The sequence below is a fragment of the Vicugna pacos genome, chromosome 14, assembly GCF_048564905.1.
Source record: "Vicugna pacos chromosome 14, VicPac4, whole genome shotgun sequence".
In the NCBI taxonomy this organism is placed as follows: Eukaryota; Metazoa; Chordata; class Mammalia; order Artiodactyla; family Camelidae; genus Vicugna; species Vicugna pacos.
The window spans coordinates 19,174,818-19,190,787 of record NC_133000.1 but is presented as its reverse complement, the minus strand read 5'-3'; the positions used below and the strand labels follow the sequence as shown (position 1 = coordinate 19,190,787).

The following is a 15,970-nucleotide window of genomic DNA, read 5'->3' as shown; positions in this document are numbered from 1 at the left end:
CCTTGTGACTCTGCCACGGCTGTCCCCAGAGGCACGGTTACCCTCCACCTACTTCACAAAGATGGAGCAGGGTGAACAAGAAAGTCTTATTTCAAGGGCACTGATCTCTCAGGATCTTAACCTCTTCCAATGCCCAGAAGCTCGGTACCTGGGACCAAGATGGTAACTCTAGGCCCTACCCTTAAATGCCCAACAGTTTCTGTGGTTTTCAAGCTACTCAAGTTGCTCTCTTGCAAATAAGACCAAAGCAGAGGTCTGGACATTCACAGTCACTAAAGACCTCATCAGTGGCTTTTCTCCCACTGTTTGTGATGTTAACCACAGCACCTTGGCCACATTCCAGTCTGGATAATTACACTGGGGCTAGCAAACTTCACCCTCCAGCTCCAGCTCGATAAAGGATTCCTTTGGACCAGCTGCCATGACCTTTGTGATGCTGCTGTGGGCTATTAAAGAGCTATTCTGGACTTAGGATGGCTGTATTTGTGAAAAATCAATACCCTGGTATAACTTCCTACACTGAGAAGAAATATATTCCAGAATATCACTGGCTAAGTCAGCTGTTTTGACATATTTTTTCATACAGGGCCAGAAACAATTAGAAAAGTACAGTAATTTCTTCTCCATTTCCCCAACTTTTGTTATCTGTGCAAAAACAGACAGAAGGAGGGTAGGTGCAAATTCCACAAAATACACATTGAGGATCTACCACGTGCCAGGCTCTGCTGTGGGTACCGGGCACTGTTGTAAGGGTCAAAGATTGTGTTCTCAGCATAAATTTGAAAATTTTTCAAAGGGAATAATTCAACCTAATTCTTCCTTTGCTGCTACATTTCTGAAAATCTGAATGTATCAGCTTTACTTAAGGTCTCCTAATCAAATACTATTTCTGTCCACTCTTAGAATTAAAAATACATATACACAGGACCTTAAACTCAATGTGTATGTGAGTGTGTATGCAAGTATATGTGTGTCTAAGAATGAGAAAATAAGCTTTCTTGGCCAGTCTGGAGGGCAGCAACTGGGAGGCTGCTTAGATAAATATTTATTTGTTTGCTTGTTCTTAGCAATCATCCTATTTGTGTGGGTGAGAGTTTATAGGTTACAATAGCAGAAGCTGACACAGGGAAATGGAAAACATAAATATCTCTTGTTTAAAGCTTCTCTTTAAAGTATGAAAAAACCCCACAGATCAGGTCCTGTGCTGTTCTATCACAGGGATAAAAACAACAAAAAGGAAAAAAAAAAGTTGGTGCTGCGTACGTTTTTGCACATACACAGACACACACCTTATTTTGAACATGAAGACAGGAGAGGGAAGTTAATTAAATTTCAAGATTCCAGTGGAATAAATTAAATGTATGAACTACAGAATATTTAACAACAGGCTATGCAAAGAGAAATGGTTCAGAATTTTTTTCTTTTAAAGAATGATAACCTTACAATTCAGATCAATCCTAGAGGATCCAAAACAAGCCCTTGTCCTGGACAAACTATAACCAGACTGGGAAAAATGATTTTAAAAAATCAGTGAAGTTCATTTAAAATTTGCCAAATTATTATTCTGCTTGGAAATCCTTCTAGCTGGAACAAGTTAACAGCAGGCTTCTAAAACTAAGTTAAACACACTGTAAATCAATTCATTCCCCCTCTACAAACCTGCTCAAGTGCATGCTTTTCTGGTGAAAGGGGCTCTTCAGTGGTGCTTAATATTGTCCCTACGTTGTTCCTCCAACCAATCCAACCCAAGGTTTTCTACTTAAGGTGGACGAAAGTTAAATTCTTACCCTTGTCATAAATAATAAATAATAGATACAGATTCTTAAAATAGCGTAAGAAACCTCAAGATGTATCACACACACACATCTCCTAAGTTTAGCAGAAAGGCTTAATGATGGATACATGACACAAGTTTGCCACCCAAAACGCCACTGATTATCACTTTAGAGTGAAGAAACAATCTGCACTGCTGCCGTCATTCACAGAGAGATGACTTCTCGTCCGCCAACAGGCTCCAGGTAACACCTTTGGCCAGACAGCTTTGATAAAAGACTGGAGTGAACATTATGCAGTGGCACAGTCTGTCCCACGTACATTAAAGAGTCCAGATCACTAGGCCAGCACTCTGTCTATCACACTGCAGACAGAAGACCAGAACAAGTGATTAATTAGTCAGAATGTTTAAACTCTCGCAGGTATACAAGCTGACCAGCACAGTCTTCAATTGTATCCTTATTTAACACTGACATAGAGAATAACAGATCACTAAAGATTGTCCAAAGATGTAAATAATTTCCAAAGCAAGGGACTGGGCTTCCCCAGTTTGAGGAAAATGGTGGGAGTCACAGGATTTTCCGAGACTGAAGGCTGAATACACAGTGTGTGGTGCATCTAAAACCATAATGTAGCCTATTGTCAACACTGAAGTTTTACTACCAAACAGCCCTTATTTCCTAAGTATCCTTATTAGGATAAAAATCTTGGTTACACATTCTATGTAAATAAAGAACAAAGAAAGAATGATTTGGGGGAGGAAATACAGGGAAAACTTTCACATGTGACCCAAAGCAAGACATCCTGGAGATGGCTCTGTCATCAGGCTCGAGTTACAACACTCAATATGCCTCAGTGTCCCTTAAAACTAAAGGGTTAGGCCACAGCATCAATCTCTAGTTCCCCCTGACAGTAAAATCCAGTCACCTATTTAGGTATCACAGAGCTACTCACATAAGATTTTTTTGTAAAATCCCAAGTTCATCGGACAGCAGCACAAAATGTGCTCATGGTGTTTAATGACTAGAAAGCGAAGACTGAGAAGGGTCTAAACAATCCTCCCCATCTTGCATTTTTCAGTTTATACTGGGCTTAAGAGGATAATTGAAATTAAATGCTTCATTTCACCCCACAATAACAATATAATTCTTATTATAATAAAATTTTTAGATATTCTTTTTAAAGACATCCTAAAAAAGAAACAGCTTCACCTTCATCAAATGCAACTTAGGCGATCTGTCTCATTTGGAGGGTTGAAATGCTTGAGCTACAGTATGAGTATCAGGATGTGGAAGCAGCTGTCACTGCTTTGTTTTTCATTCACAGTAGGTGGTTGCCAAGCAACAAAATACTATTGTCTGTTTCCATGATCTATTGGCCAATTCTACTGGTGATAATGCTTTCCACAGTTTAAAACAGGGCCACCTTTTGGACAAGAAGAAATGAGAAAAAATTCTACAGATGACAATAACATACATATAAACACACTGAATGTACCCCAAAATTATGTGTGTAAATATACGGCTGTGTGCTGATATACATATATTTTGAATATATATGTGTGTGTATATATATATATATATATACACATACATGCATGCGTATGTGTGTGACTATATACATTCTTCTCCTACCTACCTTCAAATCCATCTAAATTTGATAGCAAAAATTAGAATCTAAATCCCTGAAGGCAAAATCAAAGCAGGACCAAGAGATATGAAAACACAGTAAGAAATATTTTCTCAACAGCAATAATTTCCAATTTGCCAGATGTATCAAATTCTGTCCCCTGACTACAAAGTTCTCTAGTCAGGAGAGCAATTCTGCCTACCTATATAAAAATAATAAATGGAAAGCCTTTACTATCTACTTTGGAATCATCTAACATATTTAATATGCTGTTTTACTTCATATCATGTGCTACCACTGTGTACAAAGAGTATTCAAATGGGGAAATTCTGTTTCTCTTTACATCCAAGATTAACATGTATTCATTTCTCCTAAACATTTTTTATTGAGTTATAGTCATACATATATTCATTTTTAAGATAACTGAATTGCTCGCCTTGGAATAGCCTCATGTGATTCCCACTTTGTTTTGATATTGGTCCCTAGGGAATAACAGTCATGCTATGTTACTCTTGCATATTTCACTAGCTTACAAATAAAATAACGCACAGTGTACTCAATATAAAGTTGTCAACATTAGCTTGCATCAGTTGCTGTTTGTTTTCCATTGACAAGGCTTCTAAAGAATTACAATATTCTTAGATGTACAGACACAACATCAAAACAGCCTGAAGGAATTAAAGCTTGAAAATGCTAGAAGCAATCAGGCTTTGAAATGAAGAGAAATCAGTATCATTTATGCACACATATATACTTCTGCAGAGACCCTAAATAATGCCAGAACAGTCTTTGGATTTTAGGCAACACTCATTCGTCTTCCTTCACAATATTTCCAAAGCACTTTAACTTCACTATTTAGTGCATCCCTCTAGAGGAGCCTTTGAAACTCACTTTTTGAAATTCATTACCACCTGCAAAGCTGTATGTATTGCAAGAAACTGGAATAAGCAAAGCCTATTACGTGGATTGACATCATTACAATAAAATCTCCTATCAAACGCGCAACGTTAGCAAAACAGACACAAAGCGTGTTAATAATGAACTGAATACTAGTCAAAATTACCACTTTTTTCAGACAGAGCCATCTTCAGCAAAACACACCCACGTCTCAGGAGCGCCCATCCGGGATTCTCCTTCACGTCTCACCCCACAGATGACCCACTTCCTTTCCCCTCAGCTCCTAAGCTTGCTCACCTGTGTCTCGCCCTCTTTAAGAAACAATTTCCTTCCCACTTTCCCCACCCTCTTCATATCTCTTAGGCATCCATTACTTTCCCCAAACTACTGGACTCAAATCTGCAGCCCAGCACGCCACAAACCTCCCAATAAGCACCGTTTCCTTCATTGTTCTAGATCTGCTTTAAAAATCTCTACCACCGAACATACACAGTATTCATAAAAGTAGGGTTACAAGCCAGTTTATTTTAATGTTACAGCATCAAAATTAGAAAAAGAAAAGGAGAAAAGCAGGAGTGTATCTGGAGGAAGGCGGGTGGGAGTGTGGCTATACACAATGGGACGCGGGGATCCTACCGAGCCGGGCTTCCCCACCTGTCGACCCCACTTCCCCCATGTGCGCGCCGCGGGATGACAACCACAACACTCCAAAACCACCCCCTCCGGAAAGAAGGCGGGGTTTCGCCTTCAGCCAATCAGGACCCGCAAGCCCCGGGTGTCCAACCTATGGGGTGGCCGTGGCCGTGCAGGGGGAGGACGTGGGGTGGTCGGGGAGGGGCCGCGTCCGTGGGAGGCGCGCACGTGTCGAGTCTGGAGAGGCGGGGAGACAGAGAGGCGGCAGGCGGCCAGCTCCCAAGGCTCGGGCTCTGCACCCTGGCAGCCGCCGAGTCCAGCTGCCCAGTGCCTCTTTTGCCTCGGGCTGGTCCGGGAAGGCCCTGCTCCCGCCAAGGAAGACCCGTCCACGGCGTCTGAGTTCCCCAAGTAAGGGGACAGTCACAAATAACAACAATAGTACCTAGCTCCGACAAGGCGGGGAGGAAAGTTTCCGGCCCGCACCGAGCGGAGTCCGCCAAGGCAGAGAGCATGACAGACGCAGGGCGGGAGGGTGACAACCTAGAAAGAAGAGGGCAGCGGGAGGGCTGCACGAGCAGGACACGGTCCCAGGTGCGGTGAGCGGCGGGGCGCGCTATCCAAGGTGCACGGGTGGTGGGAGGCGCGCGGCGGGCGCGGAGCCCAGAGCCAATTCTGGCTGGCGGCGGCGGGGAGAGCTAAGAACAGCTGTCTGGGGCGCCAGGCACCCACAGGCTCTTAAAAGTGACCCGGCTGGAGTGGGATGGGGAGAGGAAGGGCACGGGTGGCTGCGCTGAAGCCCCCACGCTCCCCTGCACCCCTCCCTGCCGGCCTCACCGCTAGCTCTATTCCCCTCCCCCCCGAGCCCACTCCCCTCCGAGCCTCTGTCCCGGTGCCGCGGCAGGGGCGGGACCGCGGAACCCTCGCTCCGAGCCTGGACGCCCCAGGGATGCTGCGGGCCCCGGAGCGGCTTACCTGGGGCCGCGGTACCGAGAGCGGAGGCAGCCCGCCGCGCGGAGCCGGGCGCGGCGCGGCTCCTCCTCGCCTCCGCGTCCTCCTTCTCCGCTTTTCTCGGACTCTGTCCACGGCACGGAGCTAGGAGACCGGGCCGGGCTGCAGCTGCCTTTCCCACTACCGCCTCGGCCGCCGCTGCAGCAGACAGAGGACGCCCAGTGGCGGCTGGAAGCCTGTGTGAGTAGCGGCGCCGGAGAGAGTGGGTTCCGCTGAGCCGCGCTGGAGACTCCGCGGCTCCGGGCGCGCGGCCGTGCGCACGCGCGCGGGCGAGTGTGCGTGTGTGTGAGTGTGTGCGCGCGCGCCCACGGGGTGGGGGAGCCGCGAGGGGAGGGGGAGAGAAGCCGAGAGATGCTCGCAGGGACCGAGGCAAAATTCTTTGCCCCTGGAAATCCGTAAACCGGGAAAAGGAGGGTCGAACGCGCGACTCGCTCGCGGGGAGCCGCCCGAGGGGCGGCGGCGGCGACGGAGGAGGGAGGAAAGGCAGCGCGGCGCGCGCGGGCTCCGGATCCGAACGGGGCTGAGCGGAGCGGAACGCGCAGCCACAGATGCAGCAGAGGCGGCGCCCGCAGCCCACGGTGGCGCTGCCCCCTCTAGGGAGGGGCCGAGCAGCTCGCTGCCGCCACCGCCGCCGCTGTCCGGACTTCTCGGGTGGGCGCGGGGGACAGAGATAGGGACCCCACGGTTGCCACTACAACCTTGGGAGGCGCTCGGCCCGCTGAGGGGCCGAGCCAGAAACCCGGGCGCACGTGGCCGACTACCGGCTGGAGCCGGCGTGTGCAAGGGCTGCGGGCGCGGAGTGGGCGGTTGGAAGCCCGCCGAGCGTGGCCCACCTCGACTGGGTAGAGGATGTGGGGCTGGGGAGCGAGGGTGAGGTCGGTGGGGGGTGCGGTCAATGTGCACAGTCGAGGGGAAAGGGGGGCTTCCACTCGGGACAGAATGTTGCCTTTTTTCCTCCTCAGAGGCCACTTTTCCTCAAAGTTATCCACTTCCCAGGTAAAACTGCCAGCCTCCTCTTTGTTCGGATTCAGCTAACTGCTGGCATCTGAGCAGTGCTTCTTTGAAGTCAGGTTCTTCCAGGAAGGGCCTGCCTGGGGCCGCTCATGGCCTTTTAACCCCCTAGTCTCCCATTCATCCAAGCCACGTTGTGTACCTTAAGAAGTAAAATTTTCAAGCACATCCGCATGCCCTTGGTCCTAAAAAACATCCCATCCTAGAGGTATTCTTTTCCATGCTTATTTTAAATTCTGAGTGCAGTTTTATTCACTCAAGATTTTTTTTTATTTTTTTAATTGAAATGTGGTCAGTCTACAACGGGTCAATTTCTGAATTTCTTGAAGGAAGCGTCATAAAGTCTGTTAGATAATTGAAATACCTTTCCCTGGCACGACTCCTAGGGCAGAGGTTGTGTTACGCATATTTCTGTATGCCCTCCAGTACTGAGCCCAGTAGCCTGTACTTTTTGTGTTCTCTATAAATGTTGAATGAATGACATTGTTTTGTAGATACACATATCCTGAAGGCAAAGACTTGGATCCTGGGAAAGTCATTACCACCCCACCAGGCTTGCTTGATTTTAACTTACGCCATTTCCCAGTGTGTGACTCTTCCCTCTGGCAGCCAGAGCCCCCTGCAAAGAGAGGCAGCAGAGAGTCCTGACCCATTGTGCAGTCTCACCCAGGGTGCAGGCAGAGAGCACCCTGCAGGGAATCCAGTGGGGTACCTGGGTGTGGGAAGGCTAAAGCTTGCTTCATTTCAGTCCTGGGGGAATCCAATCCCTCAACATGAAAGTCACCTTTCATTAACAGTTTATAATGTCTCTTCTAGAGCAGAAGGACAGGAAAAGAGTTTTAAGAGAAATGCATGCTTCTAATAACTTGTCAGGTACAAGCTTTTCTCTTGTAAAGAGCATTACTTCATGGCTACTTGCCAATACATGCAGCATCACCCCAGACTGCTAATTATCTGGTAGCACCAAGCCCACATCCTTCAACCTTGGTATTTCTACAGTCATCCTGTTCTAAGTAGAAGTCCTCAATTTTACATTCCATGATGAATTTCAGTGCCTTTGAACTCAGGCTCTTCAATGAGCTGCTTCTCTCTCCACTCATGATATCCCAGCTTTGAAACATGACTGAAATAAAGTGAAAATTAAAATTGATTTATTTGGGTGCTGCCGTGTGTTCTCTAGCGGGAGTCCCTTTAAATGACTTCTCTTCTGTCACTCAATTTACAATCTTCTTAGCAGCCATTTGGTGTGATATGGAATGCCTGTGCTTTTTTGTTATATTGGAAGCTTAGATATTTAAATTTTTTTTTACTTGAAAGGGAGCTCTAGAACTTGCAGGAGAAGCAGGAAAAACTCTGATACCCAAAATGAACTCCTGACAGCAAACCTTTAAAATGGGTATGACTCAGTTTTCCAAAATAATTTTAAAGCTTTGTTTTGCTTAGAAAGTTGCCTTTAGGGTTTCAACAGCTTCCCAGGTGCTTCCTTTCTTGGTGGGATGGAAGAATGAAACAAACTCATCACGTCTCTGATGAGCAACTGGTGTCTCTGATGAGCAACAAAGGGGACAGACTTGTCTTTGTAAAAATAAATACATTTACAAGAAGCTAATGTTTAAAAGTAAGAATGTAAGCTTATAGCAATCTTAATGTATGTTAATTGAAAAGATAATGGGAAAAAATAACAATATAAGAGATACAGTGTTTCTGACCCACTTAAAAGTTTGGAAGAACAGCTAGGATTAAAATGCTAAAAACCATAGCTGCCTGCTAGCTAAATACTAAATAATAATAAAATGTACTACTGAGAGATTCATTTTCATATGTTATTATCAGCTGAACTGAGAATAACACAATTATAGAGGTCCTAGTTTTCTTCCTAAAAAGGGAATGCTCCTTAACTGCTTTTTTCAGTTTGCAGCAGTGCAATGAACTAGTCAAACATTAAAAATACAGCATTCAGCAAGGGTGGGGTGTGTAGAGAAGCACTTTAAACTGATTTGACGACAACTAACTCATCTATTCTGTCTGTCTAAAGGAAAAACAAAAGCTTTCCACCTCTGAAGACTGGTAAATTTAGGCTGTGAGATGTGCCATGAATTCCGAAATCAGCTCCACATGCTGGGAGCAGATTGCCCCAAATTCTTTCAAGTGCAAAGGCAGGGACCGTTAGCTGAAGTGTTGCTGTTGAGTTTAGTGGGTGTGAGCACGCATAAGGGTGCAGGTAATTTCTCCCATAATTAGGTGACAGATAACTTAGTGCCTTCAAGTTTTAAATGATAAAAACCACCTTGACCTGCACCTGGACCTAAATGCCAGCTCAGTACAGAGTATAGCATGGGAACACGGAGAAGTTTCAAGTTATCCTGTTTGTCTTCATGCTTTTGTAACATTGTTTTATTCCAGATATTACTTAGGGCTACTGAATTCTGACTGGAGAGCAGTCATGTTTAGGAAAGTCTGAAATCAGAGAAAAAAGGCAGTAGTGTATTCCAAGCAAAGGGACAGGCTCTGATAGTTATCAGTGCTGACACTGGGAGGCAGGTGGATATATTAAATACCAGTGGTTCTTAACAGCTTATGGAGTGATGGATTTCCTGCAAGCTGAAGAAAGTGCTGGATCCTCTCAGAAAGTGAACATATGAACATACAAAAACTTTTGAATAAAATGTCAGGAAGTTAAGGGAGCCGCCTCTGGAGTTCGGGTTAAGAATCCCCATCTAACGGAGATCCTCTGCAAGTTGACATTTATGGCTGAAGGGAAATGAGTTGGTAGATACACTAACAGCCTCACTTCTGTTTTTAATCTAATAAGTTATTTGATTGTCAACACCAAGAAGATACATAAGCAAATCAGTAAACCACACAAATATTTACTGAGTACCTACTTCATAAGCAGTACTATGCCTCACGCCACAGTTGTTACCAATGAAGTATAAAATGCAGTCTGTCTTTGCCTTTAAGGAGCCTACACTCTAGCTATTATCATTCCTGGGAACAAAAAAGGGAACATAAGCATAATGTATCATTTGACCAGGTGCAACAAACTTCAGTTTGAATTACCAGTGTGACTTAATGAGCCATTTGTTCAATAAACCGTTCCATTGAAAAATTGATCAGTGGCCAATGTATACATGCATATTTTCATATTCATATTCCCAACAGTAATTTACTTAGATTATCATATGATGTATAAGGTAAAAAGCTAGTCTGTTGCTGGGTTCTGAATTTTAGGTTGAGGATAAGGAGACAATTACTGACAAGAAAAAATAGCCCACGTTGGCAATGGCTGCTGTGACGACCTATCACTGGGGGTCCCTGGGCAGAGTGAAGCTGATTACAATATGCTGGCGTTTATATGTCAGCTGATCAATGAATTAGTAGGGCCACCCATGTGTTTTGAGATGTCTGTATCTACAAAGATCCTTCAGTCTATTCTTGGGTAACTTTAGTTTAATATTTTATTATTACTCTCCTTAAAATGTCTTAATTTTTGCCCTCTGTTCTTTTCACTAGTTAACATTTATTTTTGGTGACCAGAATTTCTAGAAATACATCTCTTTCACTCAATTCACGACAAAATTATAAGGAGTAGAAAAGCAATAATCCAAGGAAACAAGAAGTTTTCAGTTAAAGGCAGTGTTACCATAAACTCCCCTTCCACTTATAGGGTGGCAGAAACACGAAGTCGGTCACATAATCAGAGCTCTGCAAAGCCCAACCATCCACGTATTGACCACTTACATCACCTGCCTCTCCAGCAGCCCCAGGGGCTTCACGTAAGGATACCAAGATGACCAGTCACATCTTTTCACTGTGATATAAAAGTAGCCCTGGGCACCAAGTCATAAGCTCTTGAGTTCACTCCCAGCCTGGCCAGCAATCTGCCGTGAGACCTTGGGCAACTCACTTTCTGAGCTTTAGTCGGCCCTCCTGTGTAAACTACCTCCTTGGTTAAGAAAATCGCGTGAAGCAACATGGGAAAGGGTTTCTCATGTTGTAGGAGCGAAGTAACTGCGCAATCTTGGATCAAAATCAAAAGCGTGTGGCAGAAAATTGGAACATGGGCATGAATGGGCAGCTCTTGTAGAAATGCTGGAAGCCCTTGTTAGAGTGTAACTTAAAGATCATTGAACTGATTTGATGATTTCTGGGAGTCCCTTCCGAAGATATTTTAAGAAAACCACAGACAACCAAAAGTTGGCAGAAACAGACACATGCAGGAAATTGTGGGTTCCATAATTCTAGAGGTGCTGTAATTCTGTAAACTCTGCTGCTGTTGCAAAACCCAAGCTTTTGTGTTCATTTGTTTTTAATTAGTCTCTTTTTCCTGTCACACAGACCCTGCTTCCCCAATGGTGTTTTGAGCTGCTAATTTAGCTATAGGAATATTTATTGTGCAGATTAAGACCAACTGTAAAATTTCTTTTTTTAAACAAAAAATAACTCACTGTTTATTCCCCCTTAATTGTGAAAGCAGTGTGTGTACTCAGTGGGGAAAAACAGGCAATACAGAAATGTATATAGAAGAAAAAAATGCTGCAACATCACCTCTCAGATTCCTACTTTGGTGTATACCCTCCCAGACATTTTCTTTGTATCAGTTTATTCTTTTAAAATGTCATTTATATATAAAGTAGATAAACAACAAAATCCCACTGTATAGCACAGGGAACTATATTCAATATCTTATAATAACCTAGAATGAAAAAGAATATGTATATAGGCATAACTGAATCACTGTGTTGGACACCAGAAACTAACACACTGTAAATCAACTATACTTCAATTAAAAATCTGTTGATAATATGAGAAATAAAATAAAATAAAATGCCATTGAAATCAACATTCAGCCATTTAAATACATACTAGCTTTTAGCAAAAATTGTTAAACCTTTTCACAAAAAGGTGCAAACGTTTTTTTCTTCCATTCATATTCTTTCTTTCCAAGATGGGCTCTCGTCTCAGCAAGTCCTTTAAACGGGATTTTACCTAGTCATCCTTGAAACCTGTCCTTTCTATTTCCACATTTCCACCACTTCTAACAATGAGTACTTTTTAATGACCCTTTGAAAACTTAATCTCACCTTGAGCTGACGTGTTCTGGAGTCACAAGCCCCGCTCCTTGGCCCCTAGCCATTCTGTGGATGCTTCGCATTACTTAACCTCCACCCCCAAGATGAGGTCCAGCTCTGACCTTGGAGCTGGTACTGCATTCCCTGATGGAGCAGAAAAGATTCTTGATTTCAATGAGTAACCAGAATGTTCACTGGAGTGACCATCTACTGATTGTGCAGAAGGTTGGCCTGGAGGTGAAGTATTTGAGTTCATGTTTTATGTCAATTGCTGCAGGCAGAATTTGGTAAATGTGTTTTGTTTTAAGAGTTTATAAACAGTCTTTCAAGATGCAAATGCTGGCTATAATTCCAATAGAATCTGCTACTCTTGTAACTGAGCATGCTCACTATTTTACCCAGGAAGCTTTCATTATTAACTAAACATATAACAATGTTTATAATTTCACTGATTTGTTTGTTGTACAGAGCACAACAAGTTCCCGAAGTAAAACAACCCTAACCCAAGCTACCCCACTCTGCCGATCAAAGAGACCAGGACCTCTGGCATCACTCTTAAAATGAAAGCTAAAGAATTGACAGTAGGAAGGAAGGAAAAAAGGAAAACTAGGTGAGATTAATTACTTACAGGAATTCTCTGAAGAATATACATCCTACATTGTGAATTACACAAGTTTTAAATAAATAAGTTACCACCCTGTATATGCAACTCATATAAGAAAATAATGAGATAATAAAATGCAGCATAAGAGGCGAACTTATAATCTTGGAAACTGTATACATGGCATAGCAATATGTGTTAAAAAGTTTTAGAGAATTGATAGCATGTCTCTAGCATTAATCAAAGGAGAGAGTCATCGTATTCAGCAAATCAGAGAACTTCAGCAACTAGAAAGGTGATTTTTTGTTAGACAGGATCTCTTGTCTTGATTTTTTCCTGTCCTAGGTGCTGCGTGTGTATGTTCTGTAGGTCATCTTGGGCTGAGAAGTGGCCTTGGGCACTTTACTGAGAGATGCCAAGTTTATAGCATTGAATCTGAAAGGTGAGGTGACAGCAGAAACAGAAAATCCGAAGGGAGACAAGATGAGGCCAGTGCTCCAAGACCAAGTCCATGAGAACTGAGTACCCATGGGATGCCCCTCTTATGTGGTACTTGGCTTGGCTGGAACTGAAAGAGAGGGCTGCCCTCAACCTCCATTTCTTTTGACTCCATTCTCAAAAGTCAGCCTTTATTTAAATTAATGTAATCAGGCCATACTTGGCCAGAATAACTAAGAAATATTAAAGTAAATACCAAATATTTTGATGTAATTACTTTATGACAGTTCTGCTAAAATATAGTATATATTGTATATCATTTAACCTAATCTTCACAAATTAGAATCACTAGAATAAATATAATATTTAATAGTAAGATAGCATAGAAAAGTAAACATATTATGGGATGGATTTAAGATCAAATTGAGCTAGATTTAAGTCATGGGTCTGTGACTCTCTTGAGTGCATATGGGTAAGTTTCTTAACCTCTCTAAGCTTCAATTTCCACATCTGAAAATAGGGATAATTTAATACCTATCTCTTAGGACGTTTTGCAAAGATTAAATGAGATAATACTAAGCATTTTGTTCTTCCCTAATGTCAACATGTCCCTGGGAGATGATGAGGATATATATTTTACTTTCTGTGACGGTTAATTTTTTGTGTCAGCTTAACTGGATAAAGGGGTAACCAGATATCTGGCTGAACATTTTTCTGAGTGTGTCTGTGAGAGTGTTTCCAGATAAGATTAGCATTTGGGTAGACTGAGTAAAGCAGATAGCTCTCCCCAGTGCGGATGGGCGTCCATCATCCAATCTGTTGAGGGCCTGAATAGAACAAAATGGCAGAAGAAGGGAGAATTCACTCTCTCTGGCTGACCCCTTTGGTTCCCCTGGTTCTCAGGCCTTTAGACTCCAACTAGAACTACACCACTGGCTTTCCTGATCTCCAGCTTGCGTTCAGCAGTTGGTGGCACTTCTTAGCCTCCATAAACATGTGAGCCAATTCCTTATAATAAATCTCTTTAAATATATACATTGGTTCTATTTCTCTTGAGAATCCTGACTACTACACCCTCCCCCACCACTGAATGGACCTTTGAGTCATGTGTCCAGTTTCTACTTCTTCAAGGTCTCAACCATCTCTTCTTATTTCTTCAGTGTGACTGACTGTAGATTTTTCTCTGCTCAAAGCAGAACTCCATTGCCCAGACTTGGGGACATCTAATTTTCACTAGTCTCTTTTCACTTAGTTCCCAACTTTAAGCTATATTCTGAATACATAAAGTATTGATATCTTAGGAAAACACACAAACAAACCAACCCAGCAGAAAAGGCAGACATCTGCCCTCTCTCCTTCCTGTTCAATTCCCCACCCCTCATATCATACCACATATTCATGTAAATCAGGTTCTTGTGATTTCAGCTAGCATCAATCACTTCCTCAGGGCCAGACCACTCCTCAGTTTTTTGAAACTGTAAAACTGTGGGCCAAGCCTCAGACCATGAAGATTTCATTAAGGGTTACATCCTGTGTGACCCAGCCTGAAACATTCAGTGATTTTAGCATAAAAGTTACAACATGAGTATTTGGAAATAAATGAACTCAAGTTCTTTTCTATGTTTAAGATGATCCATTTTCAAATGCAAAGATCCAGTCTGTGTATATACATTTCTTAATGTGTAGTTACAAGGGATTTAATCAACATATAAGGAAGAGTTTACAGACAAAGAAAGTGACTATTTCCTAATTGAGTTAAGAAAGGTGGTGGAATGGTCCTCTCTGAAGCTCTTTATAAATAAGTCTTAATAAAAGTATTTATTCACAGTACTTCCTAAAGGCAGACACTGATGATCAATCAAGTACTCTTCTGGTCAGATGTCTCTCTGGTACAACAGAACAGAAAAGTCACAGTAGGATGATGCATTTTGATAGTTTTATCCCATGACAATTATAGAAGGAAAAATGAAAAGAAATGGAAATTGGCCTTTAGCAGCTGTTTTAATGAGACAGTCTGCATTTCAGATTTCTGAAACACAGACAGTTTGTGAGAAAAAGAAACAGGATTTTGTTCGTATTGTGGTAAAAGATCTTTTGTTAAAGATCTTGGTCTTATCGTGGAGGAAGAGAGACAGAGGCAGAGAGAATCTAAGCTACCTGCTGTGGGTTGAATGTTTGTGTCTGCCACAAAATTCGTATGTGGAAGACTAATCCCCAGTGGGGTGGTGTCAGTATTAGGAGACGAGGCCTTTGGGAGTGAATTAGGTCCTGCAGGTGGAGCCCCTGTGAATGGGATTAGTGCCCTTATAAGAGACATGAGCGCTTGCTCTGGACCATGTGAGGGTAAGACGAGAATATGGCCGTCTGCAAGCCAGGACGAGAGTCTTCACCAGCCCCTGGATCTGCCAACACCGTGATCATAGACTTCCCTGCATTCAGAACTGTGAGAAGTAAGTGTTGTCTAGAGCCAGCCTGGTGTTCTGACAGATCGGCCTCACCTACAGTACTACTCCAAGAGTTACTGCAGTAGTTGTCTTTTACCCTAACTTTGGCAAAGGGACTACGCAGTAATCTGTTCCTGGACTAGAAGACTATTAGAATTTCCAGGAAACCATTAAAGTTTTGCTAACAACCATGCCTAATTATTCGATTGTGCATGTGTTTTACTCATATAGCCTTGTCATTAATTGTACAGTTAACTAGACTCTTATTTCATGCTTAAAAGAAGAAATGTCAATTATGACCTTGTGTTTGGCTTATATTTCTCTAAAGCCATTTTCAGTCTCTTTTCAGATTTCATGTTACACACGATTACCTATAACTAATGAAAATAAAATAAACGCTTTAAACTTTTTCATGAACCTCACATCAGGAATCTTTTTGGAGCATTCTAACAGTGTTAATGAAA

The 15,970-nt window shown here is 42.8% G+C and overlaps 1 protein-coding gene across 5 annotated transcripts in view; it reads right to left on the bottom strand.

The window, feature by feature from the left end:
- The window catches only part of ENOX1 (ecto-NOX disulfide-thiol exchanger 1), a 509,205-nt gene extending 502,987 nt beyond the window's left edge, over positions 1–6,218 (bottom strand). For 4 of the 5 annotated variants that reach the window (XM_072976293.1, XM_072976304.1, XM_072976300.1 and 1 more), the window contains exon 1: positions 5,905–6,183. The gene's annotated coding sequence lies outside the window, so the exon portion shown is untranslated. Of the gene's footprint in view, positions 1–5,904 lie in introns of all 5 variants that reach the window. The other variant, XM_072976305.1, reaches the window with a different exon arrangement.
- Between the last annotated feature and the right edge of the window lie 9,752 nt (positions 6,219–15,970).